Genomic DNA, 24,926 nt, shown 5'->3' with positions numbered 1-24,926 from the left:
GTGTTCCCTCCATCAATGGGACCTTACTCATTAACAGTGGGAGCTGCTGAAATCTGTGTTGCCCTTACTAACCCTAACCCTTCATCAACTCTGCACTTTTCCCTCCCTACCTGGCTCTCTGTGCTGCTGCTGGAGGGACTCAGAGAGAGTGAGCGAGCGAGCAAACGAGAGAGAGAGAGAAGGGAGGGGATGGGAGAGGGTGGGAGTGCGAGATAGTCAGAGAGGGAGGATTGCTCAGGATAAACTGTGCCCATGAGGGCAGCAGATGGCATTGACTGGGTGAGGGGTGGGGGCTTATTATCTTCACTATCTGCATTGCTTGGCACATTATCCACCTCCGCTCCTGTTAACAGATCACTGCTCCTCCTCACTGGTCTCCAGTACAGCAGGCTGACACTGAAGACTGCATGAGACTGATCTCCCTCTGATCTACTGTTTGAAGATGTAGGGTTTCAGATGTTTTCTGAAGATGGGCAGGGACTCTGCTGTCCTAACTTCAAGGGGAAGCTGGTTCCACCATTGGGCTGCCAGGACAGAGAAGAATTTGGATTGGGCTGAGCGGGTGACAGGGCCAAGGGACCAGAGGTGGCATACTCTGGTTGGGGTGTAGGGTTTGAGCAGAGCCTTAAGGTGGGGCGGGGCAGTTCCTTTTGCTGCACCGTAGGCAAGAACCATGGTCTTGTAGTGGATGCGAGCTTCGACTGGAGGCCAGTAGTGTGTGGAGGAGCGGGATGATGTGGGAGAATTTGTGAAGGTTGAACACTAAGCAGACTGCAGCGTTCTGGATAAGTTGCAGGGGTTTGATGGCACTAGAGGGGTACCCAACCAACAACAAGTTGCAGTAGTCCAGACAGGAGATAACAAGTGCCTGGATTAGGACCTGCGCCGCTTCCTGTGTGCTGTGAGGTCATACTCGACGGATGTTGTAGAGCATGAACCTGCAGGAGCCATTGTTTTGATGTTTGCAGAAAATGACAGGGAGTTGTACAGGGTCACACCGTGGTTCTTTGTACTCTGGGAGGGGGGACACCGTGGCCTTGTCAACCGTGATGGAGAGGTCTTGGAGCGGGCAGGCCTTCTCTGGGAGGAAGAGCAGCTCTGTCTTGTTGAGGTTGAGCTTGAGGTGGTGCGATGAACATCCAAGCTGAGATATCTGCCAGGCACGCAGGGATGTGTGTCGCCACCTGGGTGTCAGAAGGGGGAAAGATAAAAATGGTTGAATGTCATCCGCATAGCAATGATAGGAGAGACCTAATAAGGATAAGACGGAGCCAAGTGACTTGGTGTAAAGAGAGAAGAGGGCCTAGAACCGAGCCCTGTGGGACACCAGTAGTGAGAGTATGTGGTAAAGACACAGATCCTCTCCACGTCACATTGTAGGAGCAGCCTGCCAGGTAGGATGCAATCCAAGAGTGTGTAGAGCCTGAAACGCCCAGCCCTGGGAGGGTGGAGAGGAGTAACTGATGGGTCACGGTGTCAAAGACAGCAGATAGATCTAGGAGGATGAGAACAGAAGAGCGAGAGTCACCTTTGGCAGGAGAGCCTCCATGACACAGAGAAGAGCAGTCTCGGCTGAGTGACCCGTCTTGGTTAGGGTCAAGAAAGTCGTACAGAGAGAGATAGCGAGAGATTTGGTCAGAGACAGCACGTACAAGTATTTTGGAAAGAAAATAAAAAAGAGATACCGGTCTGTAGTTTTTTTTACATCAGAGGGCTCAGGTGTTGGAATTACATGGATAGAGAACATCCAATTATAGGTTCAAATCTCACAGATGCCTTGTCACAATTATTCTTTTTTTATGTTTGCATTATTAATGCCTAAAGAAATGAATTTCCATGTGTCCTATCTGTGCTTGGAGTAAAAAAAATGTTTTTGCCCAAAATAAGGTCATAGGAAGGTCATTAAAAGTGTTATTGAAACATTCAGTGAACATTTTCAGGAAGTTTTTTTAAAAACCTACAAATAAACCTTTCATTTCCATTCCCTGAGCATTAATAAAACCTCCCAGGAAAACTTTCAAGGAACCAGAGTAAAACGTTCTCAGAACCTCCTTGCAACCTAAAAATAAACGTTCCCAGGACAGGCAAAATATTCACTTCTGTTCTCAGAACATTTAAAAAACATTTTACCAGTCAGGAAACCAATGTGCAACCAAAAACAAGAGTTCTCACAATTTCCAAGCCACTAAACGTGCTAGCTGGGCATTGACTGAAGTGGATACATTTTTCCTGGACATTACTAAAGCCTCAATACGAGGTCCAGACGACACAACAGGCTTCAACACTATGGAGTTGCCTCTCTTCTGTTCTAACTGTGCTAAATATGACCTCACCCATCACCCCCAGAACAAACAAGCACAGACAGGCCCTATATTTACAAGAGCTGTCCCAGTCCCAGCCAGGCTACAGCCACAGTACCACAGTTTGTTTTAACATGGCAGCCAGCGGGCTCCTTAGCTTTACGCCCTCCTCCTACCCAGCAGCCCCTGCAATGGCTTCCTAACCAGGTCCGCATAAACAAAATTAGGTTAGGAGGCGTTCTGCAAATTTTGTTTACCTGACAAGTATGTTTATGTCGACCTTGTAAAAATATACACATTACAGAACATTTAGTTAAACAAATATGATCAGAGATCAGCTGCAGTATTCTGCTCAGCTGTACACTGATGAAAGTGAGTGTTCAGTTAACAGGCTAGTGAACATGAATATGACCTCTCTCACTCTCTCTCTCTCTGGTTGTGCATGAAATGAGAGAGAGTGAGCAAGAGCGAGCGAGCCGAGAGAGAAAAGAGAGCAAGAGAGCAAATGTATAAGCAAACCAACTTCAGAAATATTGGCCCTAAAGGATGTGTGGTCTGGGCAAAGTGGATGAAGGTTTGGAGCAGAAACTACGTTGAAAGTGAAGCTCTATACTTCACAATGTGTGCTACTCCCCAGAACTGCTGGATGTCTGGCCTGCCCCTATAAAGAACCCAGATCAGATGCACTTTTTAATACTACGGCCTAAATCAAACCTCTAAACATGGGCTCTCTCCCAGTCTCTGAGTGATGTAGCTCTTTCTTCTTAGGACATTCAGTAAGAGAAAATCTAATATGCGGATCAACACTGTCGATGTCGAGCAAAACAACCAGAGCAAAGATAGAAAGGCCTGACTCAGGCCAGACCTGGAACAGGAGTGCTCCTATCACCAGCTCCCCAACCTCCTGCTGCTTCTCTACATGCCCAGAGGCTGGGTTACATAAGCAGGCGGGGGGGGGGGGGGGGGGCAGAGGAGATTGGTGTGGAGATGGGAGTGTCTGGTGGAGGAGTGTCGTCCGTCTGCATGTTCTTGAGTGGCCTGTCTGTCCAAGCCCACTCCTCCCAGTGACCTGGTGGCCCCGGGCCCCTCTGATCGACATGGCTACTGCTTTCACACCAAACACTGCCGTCATGGCCCAGCCTCACTCCTCCCTTTTGAAGGCCTCCCTCCCTTCCTCTTGAAGCCCAAAGTATCCGCCACAGCAGGATTAGAGCAGCCAGCCCGCCAGTTTCCCAGGTGCTATTACCCTTGTAGTGATCACAGACACACTGGAAGTTGCTCTTTAGCCAGGATTATGCAAAGGAGTAAGTCAATTCAGGTTAAGTCTCTATTATCACTAAGCCAATACTGCGAGCGCTAAATTGTGGGCAGAAAATTGCTCCTTTTTCCACGGCAGCAGAATAGAGAGGAGATAGCATCACATGGCACCAGTAATCAGTGGCATGGTTTGACTGACACACTGGATTACTTCGTGATAGACAGGTTGGGGAACGCGAGCTCACCGCTAACTATTTCTCAAAAGCAGCCCGACTCAACGGGCTGTCAAAACAACAAGTAACCAAAAAGGATATCGCACACATACCTGCACAGGGGGAGAGAGAGAGAGAGAGAGAGGATGGGGGAATCCGCACTGTGACACTCTACTTACATGGCAGATCAAAAAGGCTTTAAGGGAGGGCAGTCTTTCTTACCTGCGGAGAAAGAAAGAAAAGAGAGGGGTAGGAATACGTTAATACTTCTCCATGTTATTTGATATGGAGGCATGTATAGTAATTGGAGTGGGTCAGGGCAGGCTGTGGGTTTTGTTCATCATTTAGATGAGGCAAGATGGTGAGCTGTTGGCCTTATTTGGTGCGGAGTGTGGGTTCTCTCCGAGTCCGTCTCTGTTTAATAACACAGTGCCTGGGCTGGTCAGGCAGCCTGACAGGCAGCAGAGTCTCCCCCAGAGTTCACTCTTATCTACAGGCTACTCATCATCCCACACACAGATATACATTCTAACAACAGACAACCTACACTTTATTGTCATAGACGTATACACAAAAGTATGTGGACACCTGCTCGTCGAACATCTCATTCTAAAATCCTGGAAATTAATATGGAGTTGGTCCCCCCTTTGCCTCTATAACAGCCTCCACTCCTCTAGGAAGCCTTTCCACTAGATGTTGGAACATGCTTCCATTCAGACACAAGAGCATTAGTGAGGTCGGGCACTGATTTTGGGCGGTTAGGCCTGGCTTGCAGTTGGCGTTCCAATTCATACCAAAAGGTGTTTGATGGAGTTGAGGTCAGGGCTCTGTGTAGGCTAGTCAAGTTCTTCCATTCTTCCATCTCAACAAACCATTTCTGTAAGGACCTCGCTTTGTGCATGGGAGCATTGTTATGTTGAAACAGATAAGGGTCTTCCCCAAACTCTTGCCACAAAGTTGGAAGCACAGAATCGTCTAGAATGTTAATCTTAGCGCTATAGCATTAACATTTCCCTTCACTGGAACTGAGGGACCTAGCCCAAACCATGAAAAACAGCCCCAGACAATTATTTCTCATCCACCAAACTTTACAGTTGGCACTATGCATTCTGGCAGTTAGCGTTCTCCCGGCATCCGCCGAAGCCAGATTCGTCCGTTGGGCTGCCAGATGGTGAAGCGTAATTCATCACTCCAGAGAATGTGTTTCCACTGCTCCAGAGTCCATCGGTGGAGAGCTTTACACCACTCCAGCCGATGCATGGCATTGCGCATTGTGATCTTAGGATTGTGTGTGGCTCCTCGCCATGGAAACCCATTTTATGAAGCTCCCGATGAACAGTTCTTGTGCTGACGTTGCTTCCAGAGGCAGTTTAGAACTCGGCAGTGAGTGTTGTAACTGAGTACAGACGATTTTTATGCACTCGTCGGTCCCGTTCTGTGAGCTTGTGTGGCCTACCACTTCATGGCTGAGCCATTGTTGCTCCTAGATGTTTCCACTTCACAATAACAGAACTTACAGTTGACCGAGGCAGCTCTAGCAGTGCAGAAATTTCACCAACTGACTTGTTGGAAAGGTGGCATCCTATGACGGTGCCACGTTGAAAGTCATTGCTTCAGTAAGGCCATTCTACTGCCAATGTTTGTTTATGGAGATTGCACGGCTGTGTGCTTGATTTTATACACTTGTCAGGTGTGGCTGAAATAGCCGAATCCACTAATTTGAATGGGGTGTCCACATACTTTTGTATATATATATAGTAACATTTTCACATGACTAATGTATGCAATTATACCAGTATCACGAAACTCGTTTGTATAATGGCAAGGATCAAAATACGGTGTTGGAAACAAACATTATATTGTCATCCAGGTATAGCACACAATATTTGACATACAGTACTATTTTTCATCGTTTTTAAAGGACCAGAGAGTTTGTCTGCTTCGTGTTTTCACTTTTGCCATGGAAAAAATATTGCAATAATGGTATCGTCACAGTCCTACTAAATACCATTTAATGACAGGTGAAAATCCAACGCCTGATTTACATAGGGTGAACAGTGCATATGTCAGATAAGGATAAAGTAAAGTCCATCAGGTACAGAGAGCCAACTACATGTAGAATGAGATTACTTGAGGTGTAAATCAACAAGGTATTTGATTAAAACTCTGTTGCAGGAGTTATAGGAGGGAGGTAGGATGAGAGGGAAGGACGGAGAGACATGAGTGGACAGCCTGGACTGTATGCACTCGCTACTGGTCGCTCTGGATAAGAGCGTCTGCTAAACGACAACAACGAAATTGAAAAAAAAAATGAATAATTGAATGAGGCAGAGGCCACAGGCTCACGATACTCATCTGTCCACAGGTTTACATTTAGACTGGATCCCAGTCCCCAGTCCTCCTCTCACGGCCAGGCCGTCAAGGCAGAGCAGCCATCGGGGACTCCGTTACCATTCCAACCATCTCACTGCTACTATACAGGACATATACTGGAGCAGAGCTGAAGCTCACAAGCATTGTGCACTTTTGCTCCTGTGATATAAAGACTGTGGGTCAAGGAGTGTTTCAGCTATTTACAGGATGTATGCATGTATCCACCCTGAACAGACGTAGACCCTATATCACATATCAGACCACATAGTAAACTCAGCAGCCAGGAACAAAACATATCTCCATTCAACGTTCATATTCGGACACATTTGACTGCATTCAGTCATTAAATGTAAGTGCGACAATATTAGAGTGCCCGTATCGATGTTTCCAATGTGGAAATTCTAACAAGCCTCAAATAAACAAATACCACATGATTACAGATCAGTACGTACGGGTTCATTCTTGGAGATACTCAGGCTTCTGCATCAAAGAATAGGGGATAACATATCTGTTTTACAAGCCATTACTCACTTCCTTTCTTACCAGCCTGTTGTCCATGTTGTCTTATCTATTCTAGAATTGTGCCTTATTATACTGGCCAGATAAGGATGAGTGAAGTCGGGACGTCGCTTCTCATGTAAACATTTCCATGTGTGTGTGTGTGTGTGTGTGTGTGTGTGTGTGTGTAAGCAGAGGAGCCCTGGTCTCGTCTTAGAGCGAGACACAACACCACAGACAGTGAGCAGGCGATGCAGCTGTTTCTCTGCGGCCACAGAGGGGAGCTTTTAATTGAATGTGAATGCAGAGGCTTTTAATTTGGCCCTGGCTACAGAGACACGCAATGGGCCCTAAGTGGGGGAGGAGGGGCAGCTCCGGTCTCATCCAAAACCCCTTGCCACACCCCCTCACCCCTCCAATTACTATCTAGGGGAATGCTGGGAAAAACAACAACAACAAATCATTGTCATGTTCAAAGATCTCTGCTAGTTTTGAACGACTGCCATCACATTAAGGGGATAGAGGAGGGAGTAGAGTATGTATGTGTGTGTGTAGTGTACACAGTTGTACTCTGGTGTGATGAGCGATGGCACGCCCTGTTGCTGGTTGGAGCAGGATAGGATGGGAGGCACTGTCGTCGATCTACGCTGGGTGTTTTAGAAGGCCTGTCTATTTATTTAAACAGCAGTAATTATGTGATAACTCAAATCAGTGGGCCGGGTAGACAACGTGACATAACAGTGGGACTCAACCTCTCTGTTACCTCCCTCTCTCCCTCCGGGTACGGCCTGCAGTTCAATGGAAAACATTGCATGAGGAGGAGACGCAAAGCCAAGAGTAGGGTTATTTTTCGATTGAGTAAAGCCTGGTAGATAGCCATATGGGTTTGATTTGAGCTCTGCTGTAGGTAAGGTAAGAGGCGGGGGAAAGGAGGTACACAATAACCAGCCTTAAATAACCAGCCTTATAATCATGACTTGGAGCCCTGATTTAATGTATTTGCTGTGTGGGGATAAGGTACTTTCTTAAAGTGGTCGACAGTCTGTTGCCTGCATACACACTCTCTTACTGGGTAAAATGCTGAGCAACAGTCGTGTTTTCTTTCTTTCTGAAATGTGGGACTGTTTAAAGTCGCTGATGAGCTCAGTCTGTTTCGAACACTCAGCCCCCCCCCCCCCCCCCCCTCACCCACATGCTCACACACACACACACACACACACGAGAATGCAGGGACTGTGTGCTCATCCAAGAAAAGCACACATCTCCAGTGTTCCTCGTCACTGATAGCCCTTGAGTCAGAGCACCTTTTTACAGCACTAACTCAGACTAGCAGTTTAACTGCTCTAGGCCATGGCGGTGGTGTGAGGGCCAGAGGCATGTAAACACTAGACTACAATGCACAGACTGACCAGAGTGCACGCTTCTGTCATTCAAAGCTCTTTATAACCCTGTTCCCACAAGCCACAGAGCAGTGCTGGGAAACAATATGCTGGCATCACTCACATTCAGTCAACCCCAGCTCCGTACAGCCAGGCGGATAGTATAGGGCCCGACAGCACAATGAAGACATGAAATCAAAAGAACACCGTCTCGTTCACTCATATAATATTGCCATGCACGTTCTTATTATGCAATTGATCACATTGAATGAGAAGGAATCACGAAAAAGCACACCTCAAATCTGTAAACATTCGGAGTGATTTTCCAGCCTGTAGTGTAACACTGCAAAAAGCCTTAAATCGGTGCAACTTTGTTAGGCCGTTTTTGTGTTCTTTCAAATTGCATCTGGAGATGTTTAAATGTCATTAAAATATGCGCTGGGTGAATATGCAGGGCTCAAATTTCTGCCAAAAATGGCCGGAGAACCATGGATCCATTATGAGCTATTGAGCTTCGCTGTACAGAGCCTCTTATCGAGACACCTCCTCACACATTGTTATCAGTCCCCATTTACTCACCTATAGTGTTTTTGAGGAGTGACGGGACAAGGACTTTTATTCACAAATGCATGTGACAGTCAAGAGTGAAGAGAGAGGAGGTGGAAAGAGGAGAAAAAGAGGGGGAGGAAAAACACGGAAGCTTCAGAGAACTCTTGCGAGTGTCTGTGTGCGGCCCATGCCAAGAAAAATAAGGCCTGAGCAAGAGGCATGGCAGGAAATGGCCTCCACTGGGGGAGGGGTGGGGGTCCACAGGCACGCAGAGAGAGAGAGAGAGAGAGAAAGAGAGAGAGAAAGAGAGAGAAAGAAAAACAAAAAGAGAAACGTGAGAGAAAGAGAGAGCGAGAGATGAAACCCCACATCTCTACTAAACCCTCTCCAATCCTCACATGGCACTCTTCACCATACTCTTATATTTGCAGACGATGGCACACATTTTGAACCATCAACACAGATTTGGGCACCAAGCAGACCTCTGTGCCATCAGAAGGTCAGCTCAGGAAAATGATTTTACACTTGCTGACAGACAAATAAATCGGGAGACAGAATGGAAAAATATATTTGGATCTTCTAGAAACCCCAACGTACCATAGAACGCCACGAAAAAGACATTATGTGAGTTCTGTACCACAGGGGGACCTTGGTACTTTTCAGGATGTGCTATGGAACTGTCCGAGAATGGTTGAATTCTGGGGGAAAGCAAACGATGTCATCTCTGTACTTAGATAAAATACTGTCATTAGATCCAATAGTGATGTTGCTTTGTGATGACTCTGATTTGCACTTGTCAGAACGCCAACAGAGGCTATGGTTGGCAGGAACCACACCTGATAAGAAAATGACTGTACAGAGTTGGATTCCTACTCATCAGTTACCATTGCAACAATGGCTGCTCACCTTTAAGGAAATGGTAGTTATGGAGTTCTCCATGGCCAGAATCCACAGGGCCAAGGTGTCCACATGGAAAAAAGCAGCAGTGGACATTTCTGAACTCTTAACCAACGGGTCTTTACATCCATGAACGTGTACAGTGTCAATAATGTGATGTATTGTTCAGTAGACTTAACATATAATATTCATTTATATGTCTTTAATCTCATCTTATTTGACATGCTATCAGATTGCCTGTGTGTGTGTGGGGGGGGGTTAAAAAATATATCTATAAATATATTGTATGAATCCTACGAATTAAAATAATAAAAACTTTATGTAAATTTTTTTTTTTTTTTAAAACGAAAAGGTCAGCTCAGTTCAGGCTGCCTCTCTCTCCACTAGCAAGGCCAACATCTGCATCTGGATCACAAACTCCTCCACAACAGAGCCAGAGGAACATTACTCACCACATACGCTGGTAATTAGTGCTGGATAGGCTGTTTTGAGGCTTAAACGTACTTTCTTTAACGTACAATATGCCGCACGGTAGTATGCAAAGTACTTACCATCCTATGTGTTATTGGTGCGATTTGAATACAGTGGAGCAGTGCAATTGTAATGACAGCAGCTGCTAGCTTGCTCTCTGGACTGGGGGATAATCAACACAATCTGTTGACGCTTTTGTCTCTAGCCAGTCTCTGATGTAGCAAACAGGAAATGGAGAGACTGGACACCTGGTGGAGGAAAACAACTCTGACTAAAAGGAACCATGTTGAACTCCAGACTCAGTGTTTGTAAAGGTTGTTTGCCTTACCAACAGATCATAAAAAGACAGCAGCCTGGCCACTTGGCCAGTGAACGTAAACACGGCCATGTTTCCAGGTCTTACCCACCGCCTAGCCCCCTCTGCCCACACCAGCCCCCTCTGACCACCCCAGCCCCCTCTGACCACCCCAGCCCCCTCTGTCCCCCCTCCACGCTGGATGACTCAAAGGTGGAAGTAATGATGCCAGATGGAACCAAATCAGGCTGATAAAGAGAGGGTCTGCTGTGACCCAACACGCGGCTGTGGTTGCAGCTGTGCACTCCTTCAACCCTGCCTGCCTGGGCTCAGTCCTCCCTCCCTCCTAGCATAACCTTGGCCAGTACGCTTCTCCACTGCCCTCTCCTTCTCGCTCTACGCCTCCGGTCTCTCTCCATCATTCTCCTTCCCCTGAGCGCAACGCAAGTCTGCTCAACACATTAGCAAAATATCACATTCTGACAGCAGGTTTAGCCCAAATCCAGCCATCACCATGAGTTATGTCGTTCAGGCCAGTTGAGGATTTGTGAGAATAATACAAAAGTATATCGAGAAGGGACCTGAGACTGTGAGGAACTGTGATGGAGGCCTGGAGTAGAACCTGCTGGTGGGATCTGAATCTGTCCATAATGCATCACTTTAGGTGCTCTATTCCCATCAGAATCAGACAGCGATGAGGTGAAGGGGACACTAGTCCTGAGGGGGTCTTGGTGGGTGAGACTGTTAATATTTTCCATTGGAGGAGAGAGAGGTTTGGGCTTTAAGATATGGAGATATCTCCTCTATGACCTATGACCTGCCCCAAGTTGATGGAGGAGATTGGGGGGGGGGGGGTGGGGGGGGGATGTCCACCCCTGGGTCTGTGAGTAATGGTGTCTGGTCAGCCTGAAGGTGTTCTTCATAAAGAGAGGACAGACAGGGGGAAGATAGTGTGCCTCAGCGCTGCTTTTACAAACCCTTTTCCAGTTCAGAGAGATTGGAGCCACAGATAATCTCGCCGCCATTCAGATTCCCCCGATTGTTATTTACACCGTCGGAATCCAGGCTTTCTCCTCGCATAATGTCCTTTACAGAAATGTCCTTAGCAGTTTCTCTGAAGGCATTTCTCCCAGAGGAGCTGACGCAGTTCCAGTCGAGCTGCACAACAGACGCTCTGTTGCAGGGAGCTGGGCTTGCTGGAATCTGCTAGGGACCGCTGAGCCCCCGCTGGATGAATGTGGACCTTTAAGAGTGCTTATGCACGCACACACACACACACACACATAATTCAAACCCCATGTCCCATGCAGGATGTTTGGACTCCAGCAGCACGCCACTCATGAGTAACACACGCTGTAAACAAACGTTGCCTGAACCAAACCCGGGGAACACAACCACACACACTGTCCATCACACGTTCATCTCGCTCAGCTCACCTGTCCTCGAACGTGAACCTACCTCAATAGGTGTCAGGACAATGATCTGAGCCAAGTTAAACATAGGACTGCGCTGCTTGCAGTGGCCCGGGTCTCAATGTCTGGGATATGAAAATCACAGTCATGTGTTGGCAGCCTGGCTATAGCCACCCAGGGGCCTTCTGGCTGGCTCACATGCAAACAGAATTCCAACACCTGAGCACCACTATTAATAAAGTCTCTTGATGAGTAGTCATCGTGCTTCTTGGATGTATTCGTGATTTCTCTGCACTCAACACCGTGTATGTTGTTGGTTATCCACTCGGAGGTATGACATTGGCCCAGATTGCATTACGCACCGGTGTGCCCTCTTCAATGCTATTAGTTTCCAGCTCTGCTGATTGCTGTTAAACTTCCAACCATCCAGGCACGCTGGCAAAACAGATCCGCTTCCCACGCCAAATCAAAGGCTGATATATTACCCAACGTTGGACCTAGAAATGTTGACGCGATGAGAACGGCGCGCAGAACAAGCCGCAGAATTGGGATTTCGAGAGCCAATAAGGTCTCGTCACAAGAGAGAACTACCAAAAGCACAGAAGGAGTGGATCGTGTGTTATGCCTAACTATGTACAAGGCCCATCAATATGGAAGAGTAGGCCACATAGTGAGAATACGGGTGACACCTGTTAGTGGACACACACACACACACACACACACACACACACACACACACACACACACACACACACACACACACACACACACACACAGTGAAAAAAGGATGAAGGTTAGAGGTCAAGCATACAGGAAATAAAGATGTAATATAATGAAGCTATGCTTAAGTGTAGACTGTGTCCTTAACCTCCTTATACACTACTGCTTATCCAACAAACACCACACTGTACATACACGCAGAAATCTGCATATAGGACCAAACTACAGTCAATGTCACTATGATCAGGGCCTAAAATGTACTTTTTGGTCCACCAGCCACTGTGGCAGATAGATTTTAAAAAATCATTCAGATTTTACATTGTTTTATGTTGTGTTTTTTGAATTTTACCCCTTTTCCTCCCCAATTTCGTGGCAATCAATTGCTTTAGTAGCTACTATCTTGTCTCATCGCTACAACTCCCGTACGGGCTCGGGAGAGACGAAGGCTGAAAGTCATGCATCCTCCGATACACAACCCAACCAAGCCGCACTGCTTCTTAACACAGCGCGCATCCAACCCGGAAGCCAGCCACACCAATGTGTCGGAGGAAACACCGTGCACCTGGCAACCTTGGTTAGCGCACACTGCGCCCGGCCCGCCACAGGAGTCGCTGGTGCGAGATGAGACAAGGATATCCCTACCGGCCAACCCCTCCCTAACCCGGACGACGCTAGGCCAATTGTGCGTCGTCCCACAGACCTCCCGGTCGCGTCCGGTTACGACAGAGCCTGGGCACGAACCCAGAGTCTCTGGTGGCACAGCTGGCACTGCAGTACAGCGCCCTTAACCACTGCGCCACCTGTGAGGCCTCAGCCAAAATATTTTGTTATTGCTAAAATTACAGTCAACAAAACACAAACAAACAGACTTTACAAAGGGCATACTTTGTAATGTTTCTAAAACAAATGTATTACTAGTAAGAGGTCATGTGTTATATTGCTTAATTTCATATTTTTTACAATTATATACATTATTACATGAGTCTTTTACCAAAACATCACAGATGAGACAAAAAATGTTTACCTGCCCCTTTAAGGCAGGAGGTTACAGTGGTAACGCGACTCCAGTCATGTTTGTGCCTGTGAGAGTCTGACTAGCATCCGCCGTCGCTTCTCTTCCCTAGCATTTGAAACTGCAACATTGAAAAACAACCTAGCTTGTGAACAAAACAAAATGTAAATAGCCAAGAAACACAAGGACAACGTCTCACTTCAGTAGACTTTCATTTCAAGTCAATTAGATCAACTGTTATACCTGTTTGCGCAGCGCTTCTAAAAATGTATCTGTCACTCAGCTCTTCACGTGCGGAGGACAGCCCCCAGCCATGCAGTGCAAGGCAAAAATACTTTGAAAACAGCTACTGCAGAATACATTTTTTTATAAATGTGATCACACTTGACTTTTTATTCACAATGCGAGTGAAATGCTTGCACTGTGGAGCCCTGACCACCCGTCAATGTGGCTGTTGAAATAGACATTTTACCCACCAATGACAAAATCTACCCGCGGGTGTTAATGTTGGGTCCTGACTCAGATCAAGGAGAATACCTACCTAAGTAAGAGTTTAGGTCAGAAGATGGTATGATAGAGAGATATGTAAACGACAAGCTAAGAGAGGATTTCACTGATAACCTCCAAAAGCTGAAAGTGCATGTTGACCTCAAATCTCATCGATGCAGAGGGGCTAAGCTACATGTTTCTGTGTTTGATAAACACCTTGCTAGCTAGAGATTTAGGTCAAAACCGTAGAGTTCACTAAGCCCCTCCTCCAGCGCTGCCTCCCTGATCGGAGCTCTGATGTCTCACTCTGACAACGTGACCACCCAGGTCACACAGAGAAATAAATGATATGTCTGTTAATGCGCCTCTCCCTAACTCCCCAACGACAATCTGCTTCTCCCATTACAGTGAGTCACTTTGCCTGAGTCAGTCGGTCCAGAGAGACAGAGGTCAACTCCAGCTGGACATGGAGCCAGACCCCAGGCTGTAACTCAGTCAGCCAGCCAGTCAGTCAGTCTCCCTGCAGCCCAGCCCAGCTCACAGCTTAGCCTGGCTACAACAGGACACAAATCAGCAAATGACTAAATAAGCCACTCAGAGGAAATATAATATTTCACTCGGGTGTCACGTTTCCTTCCAAGTCGGCGGAGCCGCAGAGACAGCGATTAGCCTAGCTGGTCTGCTAATGAAATTAGAATGGGTCATCTGTGTGCACGTAAACACGGGTACTGTATAGTACAGCACATGCTTGGCCTGCTGCGGTGCATGCCTTGGCTGCCCTACAGGAGATTTATGGACTCCAGTGCATAGGGGGATTTGTGTTTGGACCTAAATCATGACTGTTACTAGGAAGGACTAATTAGGAGAGCAGAGTGGGGAGGAGAGGTACAGAGCAGCAGCCTGCCTGGGGAGCGTGTGGTGTGGTAAACGGTTTTCAGGAGGTCTCTAGGCCATGTTCTCCAGGGCCTCACTAATGTACTACCAAACATGGTAGCTAGCTACAGCACGTATGCATGCGAGCACAGACTCCTACGGAGTCCTGAATGTCACTGTAGAGCCTCAGTCACCAGACAGGGATAAAGGTGGAGGGAGGAGACTTACTGTAGCTACAGTACAGTGGCCATCTAGGCAAAGAGCCATTAAGAATTTTGCCTGAGAGCTGATGGGAAGTGAAGTTCAGAAGTCGGTGGTTTTGGGGTGTGTTTAATGTGTTCTCTGGGACTTAACGAGCATACGCTGGGCTGCGTAACGGTAGGAGGCTCTGCGCCTATCTTGGCTATGTTCTCTACAGCAGAGACTTGTATTAGATATTGATGTGCAATGCGGTGAATCGATCCAAATACTCTAAAAGTTTCAAGTTCAGGACTTTCAAAGTCTTTGAAATTGTATTTTTTTGTACAGTAAATATTGAGAATTTAGGCAACGCAAGGCATGTTGGTGTAACTTCTAAACAAGTGTATAAAACTGGAACGTTTGTAAAAAGAAGCTAAAAACACTTCAGCCATCATCATGTTAGCCTAAAAAGAGCAGGTTGTATTTTGCAAGACATGAGTCATGCCACAGAAATAACTACGTAAGTGATCGTTTCATTCCAGGCCAAACGCTCCCACCCTGAAACCGACTCTTGTAGTTCTCTGCCATTGGTGAGCAGCATCGCGCTGGCATATCGTTTCTCCATAAGCGCCGAGTGTTTCTGCTGAGGCCTTCTGCTCTAACGAGGCAGCATGTGTTGGTAATTTGCAGGCAGTTGATGTTGATTAGACAGGGCATGACACCAATGGGCCTCAGCTGTCTCAGCACACGGACACACATCCACCAATTAGGCTTGACCTGTTAGACTATCAGATACATTTAGGCTGCGTTTACGCAGGCAGTGTGAGAAATCTAAATTATTATATGCCTAAGTTACTATGTTTTGGTTGACTGGGTGACCTGACCAGGAATAACACTAGGTTATAGTCTATGACTAGGCCCCAGACTTTATCCTGTTCAAGTTGAGCCTTACTTATGGTTAGTGACTTACTTAGGGTTGGTTAGTGACTACACACATCTATCCTTCTGTGAACCTAACAGATAACTCTCTTCTCTCACAGTCAGATGCTGTTAAATGATAGCCCAACCAGGACATTGCAGATCCAGGCCACATCTGAATGATGCTAGGTTACAGTTAGCAGGGAGACGGCTAATCAGATCTGAGGAGTGACTCACAGAGCTCCGGTGTGCAGTCTCTCTGCCTTAACTCACTCCCACAGCATGACTGCATTATGGTGACGTTGGGCATTATGCTTGCAGAAAGGCTCAATACTTTCTGGCCGGCATTGGAGAGTGACAGATTTAGTGCTCTATTTGGATGCTATGGGCCTAAAATGACTTAATAAACTGGAACTGACATTTTGAGTGCTAAGGTGAAAGCTTAACTTTTGGAGAGCTTGGCACGTTACTAACAGAGAGTCCAGTTCCCTATCCATCTTTGCTGTACTGTATTGTGTGCACGTTAGCAGCTGGGACTATGAGAACCTGCGTTATGTCAGCACATCAAACAGGTCTGCTGCTTGTCTCGCGTTAGTGTGTCCGTGGAGACAACCTCGGTGACCCCACCCCAGTGGGCCGTCCCATCTGTCTCCTCGCCCTGGGCTTGGTCCACTTCCTCTCTGGCCTGTCTGGAGCACACTGTTCCCAAGGGAACCATGGGAAGGGTTCACACAACATAGCAGTATTAGCCTGGGGCTTCATATCAAATGTGTGCACGCCAGTTTACTTCCAAAAGTTGGTATTTATCCACTTTGAACTTGACGGAAAAGTGTGTGTATCTCCAAGTACAGCTCAGACCATGCGTATCCATACCCATTGGATGCAGTGATCACAATATAGTGGCTATATCCAGGAAAGCCAAAGTTCTAACAGCTGGGCCTAAAATAGTATATAAGAGATCACTTTCTTTCAAATTGCTGTGACTTATGTGGATATTAAAAATATTTGTTGGTCTGATGTGATTAATGAGGAGCATCCAGATGCTGCATTTGATGAATTTATGAAATTGCTTCTTCCAATTATTGATAAACATGCACCTGTTAAGAAACTGACTGTTAGAACTGTTAAGGCTCCCTGGATTGATGATAAATTGTATGGTTGAAAGAGATGGGGCAAAAGGAGTGGCTAATAAGTCTGGCTGCACATCTGACTGGCTTACTTACTGCAAATGTGACTGAACTCAACAAAAAGAAGACGAAACTGCATTATGAAGCCAAGATCAATGATATAAAGAATGATGGGGAAAAAAACGTGAGTACTTTAAATGAAATTATGGGCAGAAAGACAAATTCAAACTCCATCTTTCATCGAATCAGATGGCTTACGAAACCATTTGATGTTGCCAATTATTTTAATGATTATTTCAATGGCAAAGTAGGCAAACGTAGGCAGGATATGCCAACAACGAACAGTGTGCAATTGTATTCATGCATAAAAATAACAAATAATGAAAGAAAAGCATTGCAAGTTTTAATTTTGTAAAGTTAGTGTGGGAGAGGTGGACAAATTATTGTTTTCAATCAATAATGACAAACCTCCTGGCATCGACAACTTAGATAGAAAGCTACTGAGGATGGTAGCTGACTCTATAGCCACTCCTATCTGTCATATTTTTAATCTGAGCCTAGAAGAAAGTCTTCGTCCTCAGGCCTGGGGGGAAGCCAAAGTAATTCCATTATCCAAGAGCGGTAAAACGTACTTTACTGGTTCTAACAGCAGACCTAGAAGCTTGCTGCCAGCTCTTAGCAAACTGTTGGAAAAAATTGTGTTTGACCAAATACAATGCTATTTCTTGGTAAACAAATTAACAACAGACTTTCAGCATGCTTATATAGAAAGGCACTCAACATATACTGCACAGACACAAATGACTAATGATTGGTTTAAAGAAATTGATAATAATACGATTCTGGGATCTGTACGGTTAGATTTCAGTGCAGCCTTTGATATTATTGACCATAACCTGTTGTTGAAAAAACTTGTGTTGTGGCTTTTTAACCTCTGCCATATTGTGGATTCAGAAATATCTATCTAATACAACTCAAAAGGGTTTTCTTTAATGAAAGCTAATCTAATGTCAAACATGTAGAGTGTGGTGTACCACAGGACAGCTCTCTAGGCCCTCTACTCTTTTCTAATTTTACCAATGACCTGCCACTGGCATTAAACAAAGCATGTGTTTCCATGTACGCTGATGAATCAACCATATACGCATCAGCAACCACAGCTAATGAAGACAATGAAACCCTTAAAGAGTTGCAGTCTGTTTTGAAATGGGTGGACAGTAATAAACTGGTCCTGAACATCTCTAATATTAAGAGCATTGTATTTGGTACAAATCATTCCTTAAGTTCTAGACCTCAGCTGAATATGGTAATGGCTGTTGAACAAGTTGAGGAGACTAAATTACTTGGCGTTACTTTAGATTGTAAACTGTCATGGTCAAAACCAATAGATTCAATTAGGGATGCACAATATAAATCGGTGAACATATCGGAATATGTTCACTGATTATATTGTGCATCCCTAATTGAATCTATTTGTTTAGTTTAATGCAGATGTGCAAAACTTATGTCAAAGCTGTGCATACCCATATAACGTAGGCACAAGGCGTAAATGACGCCACGTAAAATGTTGCCCTATTCGTGCAACACAGCATTTCTAAACTAGCCCACAATGTCTGCTGTGTGGATCGAGCAGTCATTTAAAAGAGTAACAAATGTCAGCAAGACAACTCAAAGGCGAAATCCATTAAAGCCAAGATAATGGAATTCATTGCCCTTGACAAATCAACCGTTCTCTGTCGTGGGTGATGTTGGCTTTCGACGACTAGTCGAGCACTGGTACACACTACCAAGTGAGCTATTTTTCAGATGTTGCCCTACCGGAATTACACAGCAATGGTGTCACTGCTATTAGCTTCACAACATACATACTATGGAATGCCGTTTGGGTCTTTGCCTGTTACAAAAGATACAATAGCACTGTTAAAGCTGTACAAAAAAGTCTGCAAACAAGCAAACACCAGCCACGAACAATGTGCTTACAATACCATGTTGGTAATAAAGCATAATTTGTTCGACCGCAACTTCTGGGGTAGCTAGCTTTAGCTTGGTAAATAGCTAGCACCAATACAACCAGCCTGAAAACAATGACTAGTAGAACCTGCAGTCATTTTCATTATTCTTAGCAATGATTTAGGAATCCTTGTGAGTAAGTAAGTATTAGCTAGGTTGCCACTTGTTGTTCGCCTATTGAAATTGAACTTCAGTTCATGAAAATAAATAGCTAGTCAGAAACTTAACCTTGTTGCCCAAAGTAAACGTTATAATCAGCCAGCTAGCTTCATCTGGCTAGTGAGGCTCGACCGTGTGAAGCTAGCCACATTAAGGATTAGGCATTGACAGTAATGCAAATAAATACAAATAGTAGAATTATGCCATACTTTTATTTTGAAGGCTAACCGCAAAGTCCACTATGTGGCTAGCTTCACATAGATGGGTCCGACCACCATAAATCAAATAAGAACTGTCTTCTAAATTAGGGTTATTTTAGATGATGACACCTAGCTATATAGTTAGCTAGCTAACTATAGCTACTGAAACAGATGTCGTGTTATTTGTATATTTTTTGACACGCAAAGACCCAAACGGCGTTCCATAGAAATCCTGGTTGAGAATGAAACGACTGAACAAATGAACAACGAAACAGCAAGTAAGTGAAAGAAATAGGGTTTGATGATGTTTTACTGGTAATGGGGAAATACGTAAATGCCAACAAAATACATTTTTGGTCAGTGTGGTGTGTGTGTGTAACCTTTATTTAACTAGGCAAGTCAGTTAAGAACAAATTCTTATTTACAATGACGGCCCGGTCGACACTGGGCCAATTGTGCGGCGCACTATGGAACTCCCAATCACAACCGGATGTGATACAGCCTGGATTTGAACCAGGGACCGTATTGACGCCTCTTCAACTGAGATGCAGTGCCTGCCTTAGACAAGGCCATAGGGCCAGATGGATTACCAGGATGTGTACTGCAAGCATGCGATGACCAACTGGCAAGTGTATTCACTGACATTTTCAACCTCTCCCTGTCCGAGTCTGTAATATCAACATGTTTTGAGCAGACCACCATAGTCCCTGTGTCCAAGACAACAAAGGTAACCTGCCTAAACGACTACTGACCCGTAGCACTCACGTCTGTAGCCATGAAGTGCTTTGAAAGGCTGGTCATGGCTCACATCAACACCATCATCCCAGAAACCCTAGACCCACTCCAATTTGCATATCGCCCCAAAACATCAGCAGATGATGCAAACTCCATTGCACTCCACATTGCCCTTTCCCACCTGGACAAAAGGAACACCTATGTGACAATGCTATTCAATGACTACAGCTCAGCGTTCAACACCATAGTACCCTCAAAGCTCATCAATAAGCTAAGCACCCTGGGACTAAACACCTCCCTCCGCAACTGGATCCTGGACTTCCTGACAGGCCGCCCCCAGGTGGTAAAGGTAGGTAACAACACATCCGCGACGCCAATCCTCAACACAGGGTCCCCCCAGGGGTACGTGCTCAGTCCCCTCCTGTACACTCATGACTGCACGGCCAGGCACGACTCCAACACCATCATTCAATTTGCCGATGAGTGGTAGGCCTGATCACCGACAACGACGAGACAGCCTATAGGGAGGAGGTCAGAAACCTGGCTGTGTGGTGCCAGGACAACAACCTTTCCCTCAACGTGATCAAGACAAAGGAGATGATTGTCGACCACAGGAAAAAGCGGACTGAGCACGCCCCCATTCTCATCGAAGGGGCTGTAGTGGAGCAAAATATTTGATAGTATGGGAACGCTACATACAGTATTGCTGTGCAATAGGAGCATAAGATCATAGCCTATTTAATCTCAGAGCTTATCCCAAGGCAGAAGATAGTAACATAATCATGTATTGATAAACAAAATATTTCACAACAATTCCTCTTTTGCATAAAAGTGTGGGCTGTAGCACTTACTTTCAAATACACAATCTATCTTTCAGAAAGCACGGCCAGAGTTTGGCACTCGCTATAGACCACATGCATTTTTCTTTAGAAAAGAATCGCTGCAAAATATGAAAACATTCCGCCCAAACCTCTACAGAAATGTGATCAAATTTGCCATTGCGCGTTCTTTTAGAAACTGTCATGGCCCAGTTTCAACATTTTCCAAATTATACAGCAAATGAAGATGTTGTTGCCACTATAAAAAGTGAACGGAGGGCATTTTCCAGGTAGGGTTGTAACGCTCGTGCACGAGCCTTATATATAGCATTGCTCTGATTTATCAATGAAAACATGGTTGCGACAGTTAGTGAGATCCCAAAATTTGTTGCGCATGCAAATCCTAGAATCTCCACGTACTCCAGAATTTAGTATGAAATGAACGCACGGTTAATAAATGATGCCCCAGAAGTAGTGATGCACTGATATGAAATCTTTCCAATATCCAATATTTTCCTTGCCAAAAAAACAATACCAATAATTGATATTTAAAATTTTAGCGGCCTTTTAAGCATTCTAGTACAGTTAAATAGTTAACACACACGGCGGATGCAGCAGTCTAACGCACTGCAAGAGGCATCACCACAGTGCCTGGTTCGAATCCAGGCTGTATCACATCCGGACGTGATTGGGTGTCCCATAGGGGGGCGCACAATTGACCCAGCATTGTCCAGGGTAGGCCGTCATTGTAAATAAGAATTTGTTCTTAACTGACTTGCCTAGTTAAATAAAGGTTTTATACACACACACACACACACACACACACACACACACACACACACACAGAAAACACACACACACACACGTTATTTTGTTGGCATTTACATATGTCCCCATTACCAGTAAAACATAATCAAAACCTATTTCTTTCACTTACTTGTTGTGCTGTTTCGTTGTTCATTTGTTCAGTCGTCGTTTCATTCTCAACCAGGATTTATCAAATCAAAACAATCAAATGTATCTTTTATCTGTCGGAAAGATATCAGTTTGTCTCTGTGAATGGTTTGTCCTCTGACAAATCAACTGTACATTTCGGTGTTCCTCAAGGTTCCGTTTTAGGACCACTATTGTTTTCACTACATATTTTACCTCTTGGGGATGTCATTCGAAAACATAATGTTAACTTTCACTGCTAGGCGGATGACACACAGCTGTACATTTCAATGAAACATGGTGAAGCCCCAAAATTGCCCTCGCTAGAAACATGCGTGTCAGACATAAGGAAGTGGGTGGCTGCAAACTTTCTACTTTTAAACTCGGACAAAACAGAGATGCTTGTTCTAGGTCCCAAGAAACAAAGAGATCTTCTGTTGAATCTGACAATCAATCTTAATGGTTGTAAATAAAATAAAACTGTGAAGGACCTCAGCTTTACTCTGGACCCTGATCTCTCTTTTGAAGAACATATCAAGACTGTTTCAAGGACAGCTTTTTTCCATCTACGTAACATTGCAAAAATCAGAAACTTTCTGTCCAAAAATGATGCAGAAAAATTTATCCATGCTTTTGTCACTTCTAGGTTAGACTACTGCAATGCTCTCCTTTCTGGCTACCCGGATAAAGCACTAAAATAAACTTCAGTTAGTGCTAAATACGGCTGCTAGAATCCTGACTAGAACCCCAAAAAATGATCATATTACTCCAGTGCTAGCCTCCCTACACTGGCTTCCTGTCAAGGCAAGGGCTGATTTCAAGGTTTTACTGCTAACCTACAAAGCATTACATAGGCTTGCTCCTACCTATCTCTCTGATTTGGTCCTGCCATACATACCTACATGTACGCTACGGTCACAAGACGCAGGCCTCCTAATTGTCCCTAGAATTTCTAAGCAAACAGCTGGAGGCAGGGCTTTCTCCTATAGAGCTCCATTTTTATGGAATGGTCTGCCTACCCATGTGAGAGACGCAAACTCGGTCTCAACCTTTAAGTCTTTACTGAAGACTCATCTCTTCAGTGGGTCATATGATTGAGTCTAGTCTGGCCCAGGAGTGTGAAGGTGAACGGAAAGGCTCTGGAGCAACGAACCGCCCTTGCTGTCTCTGCCTGGCCGGTTCCCCTCCTGTCTCAGGATGGTAAGTTGGTGGTTGAAGATATCCCTCTAGTGGTGTGGGGGCTGTGCTTTGGCAAAGTGGGTGGGGTTATATCCTTCCTGTTTGGCCCTGTCCTGGGGTGTCATCGGATGGGGCCACAGTGTCTCCTGACCCCTCCTGTCTCAGCCTCCAGTATTTATGCTGCAGTAGTTTATATGACGGGGGGCTAGGGTCAGTTTGTTATATCTGGAGTACTTCTTCTGTCCTATCCGGTGTCCTGTGTGAATTTAAGTATGCTCTCTCTAATTCTCTCTTTCTCTCTTTCTTTCTCTTGGAGGACCTGGGCCCTAGGACCATGCCTCAGGACTACCTGACATGATGACTCCTTGCTGTCCCCAGTCCACCTGGCCGTGCTGCTGCTCCAGTTTCAACTGTTCTGCCTGTGGTTATTATTATTTGACCATGCCGGTCATTTATGAACATTTGAACATCTTGGCCAACATAATCTCCACCCGGCACAGCCAGAAGAGGACTGGCCACCCCACATAGCCTGGTTCCTCTCTAGGTTTCTTCCTAGGTTTTGGCCTTTCTAGGGAGTTTTTCCTAGCCACCGTGCTTCTACACCTGCATTGCTTGCTGTTTTTGGGTTTTAGGCTGAGTTTCTGTACAGCACTTTGAGATATCAGCTGATGTACGAGGGGCTATATAAATGCATTTGATTTGACTATGGAACGCCGTTTGGGTCTTTGCGGGTCAAATAACACTATTTGACGTGACAAATAAGCTAGCTGACCAATCAGGACCTGAATATGACTGCATGTCATATAATAATTTAACGCGTTCATACATTTTTTTATTTTACATTGATTACACTAATCACTCGTATTTCATATGCCACAATGATTCATTGATACGCATGCTATGATGCTGGTAAAGTTGTCTCGAGCACCTACAGTAATGGTCATAAAAAAGCTAGCTAGCTAGCTCATGGATGTGTCAACATCTAAAATACCCTTATTTTATAAGACAGTTCTTTTTTGATTAATGGTGGTCAGACCCATCTATGTGAAGCTAGCCACAATAAGGATGAGCCACAATAGTGGATTTTGCAGTTAGCCTTCAAAATAAAAGTATGGCATAATTATACTATTTGCATTCATTTGCATCACTGCAACTACATACTTTTATTTTGAAGGCAAACCGCAAATTCCACTATTGTGCCTAATCCTTATTTTGGTTAGCTTCACAACACATAACCCGGTGCGGTCGAGCCTCACTAGCCAGATGAAGCTAGCCGGCTGATTATAACATTAGCTTTGGGCAACAGGGTTAAGTAGCTGGCTAGCTATATATTTTCATGAACTGAAGTTCAATTTCAATAGGCGAACAACAAGTGGAAACCTAGCTAATACTTACTTACTCACAAGGATTCCTAAATCATTGCTAAGAATAATGCAGGTTCTACTAGTCATTGTTTTCAGGCTGGTTGTATTGGTGCTAGCTAGGTACCAAGCTAAAGCTAGCTACCCCAGAAGTTGCGGTCGAACAAATGATGCTTTATTACTAACGAGGTATTGTAAATACATTGTTCGTGGCTGGTGTTTGCTTGTTTGCAGACTTTTCTGTACAGATTTGACAGTGCAGTATACTGTATATTTTTTTACAGGCAAAGACCCAAACGGCATTCCATAGTATGTATGTCGTGAAGCTAATAGCAGTGATGCTATTACTGTGTAACTCCGGTAGGGCAACATCTGAAAAATAGTGCACTTGGTAGTGTGTACCAGTGCTCGACCAGTCGTTGAAAGCCAACATTACCCACGACAGAGAACAGTTGATTGTCAAGGGCAATGAACTCCATTATCTTGGCTTTAATGGATTTCGCCTTTGAGTTGTCTCGCTGAAATGTTCTTACTCTTTCAAATGACTGCTCGACTTGTTGACTGCGTGA

The 24,926-nt window shown here is 45.1% G+C and overlaps 1 protein-coding gene across 2 annotated transcripts in view; it reads right to left on the bottom strand.

The window, feature by feature from the left end:
• LOC110527868 (E3 ubiquitin-protein ligase PDZRN3-B) overlaps nucleotides 1-24,926 on the bottom strand; it is a 122,740-nt gene that overhangs the window by 57,526 nt on the left and 40,288 nt on the right. The gene's annotated exons all lie outside the window — the stretch shown is intronic.

This window comes from Oncorhynchus mykiss, chromosome 7, assembly GCF_057628025.1.
Source record: "Oncorhynchus mykiss isolate SJ-2025 chromosome 7, ASM5762802v1, whole genome shotgun sequence".
In the NCBI taxonomy this organism is placed as follows: Eukaryota; Metazoa; Chordata; class Actinopteri; order Salmoniformes; family Salmonidae; genus Oncorhynchus; species Oncorhynchus mykiss.
The sequence above is the reverse complement of the archived record's forward strand: the minus strand, read 5'-3'. Positions and strand labels throughout refer to the sequence as shown.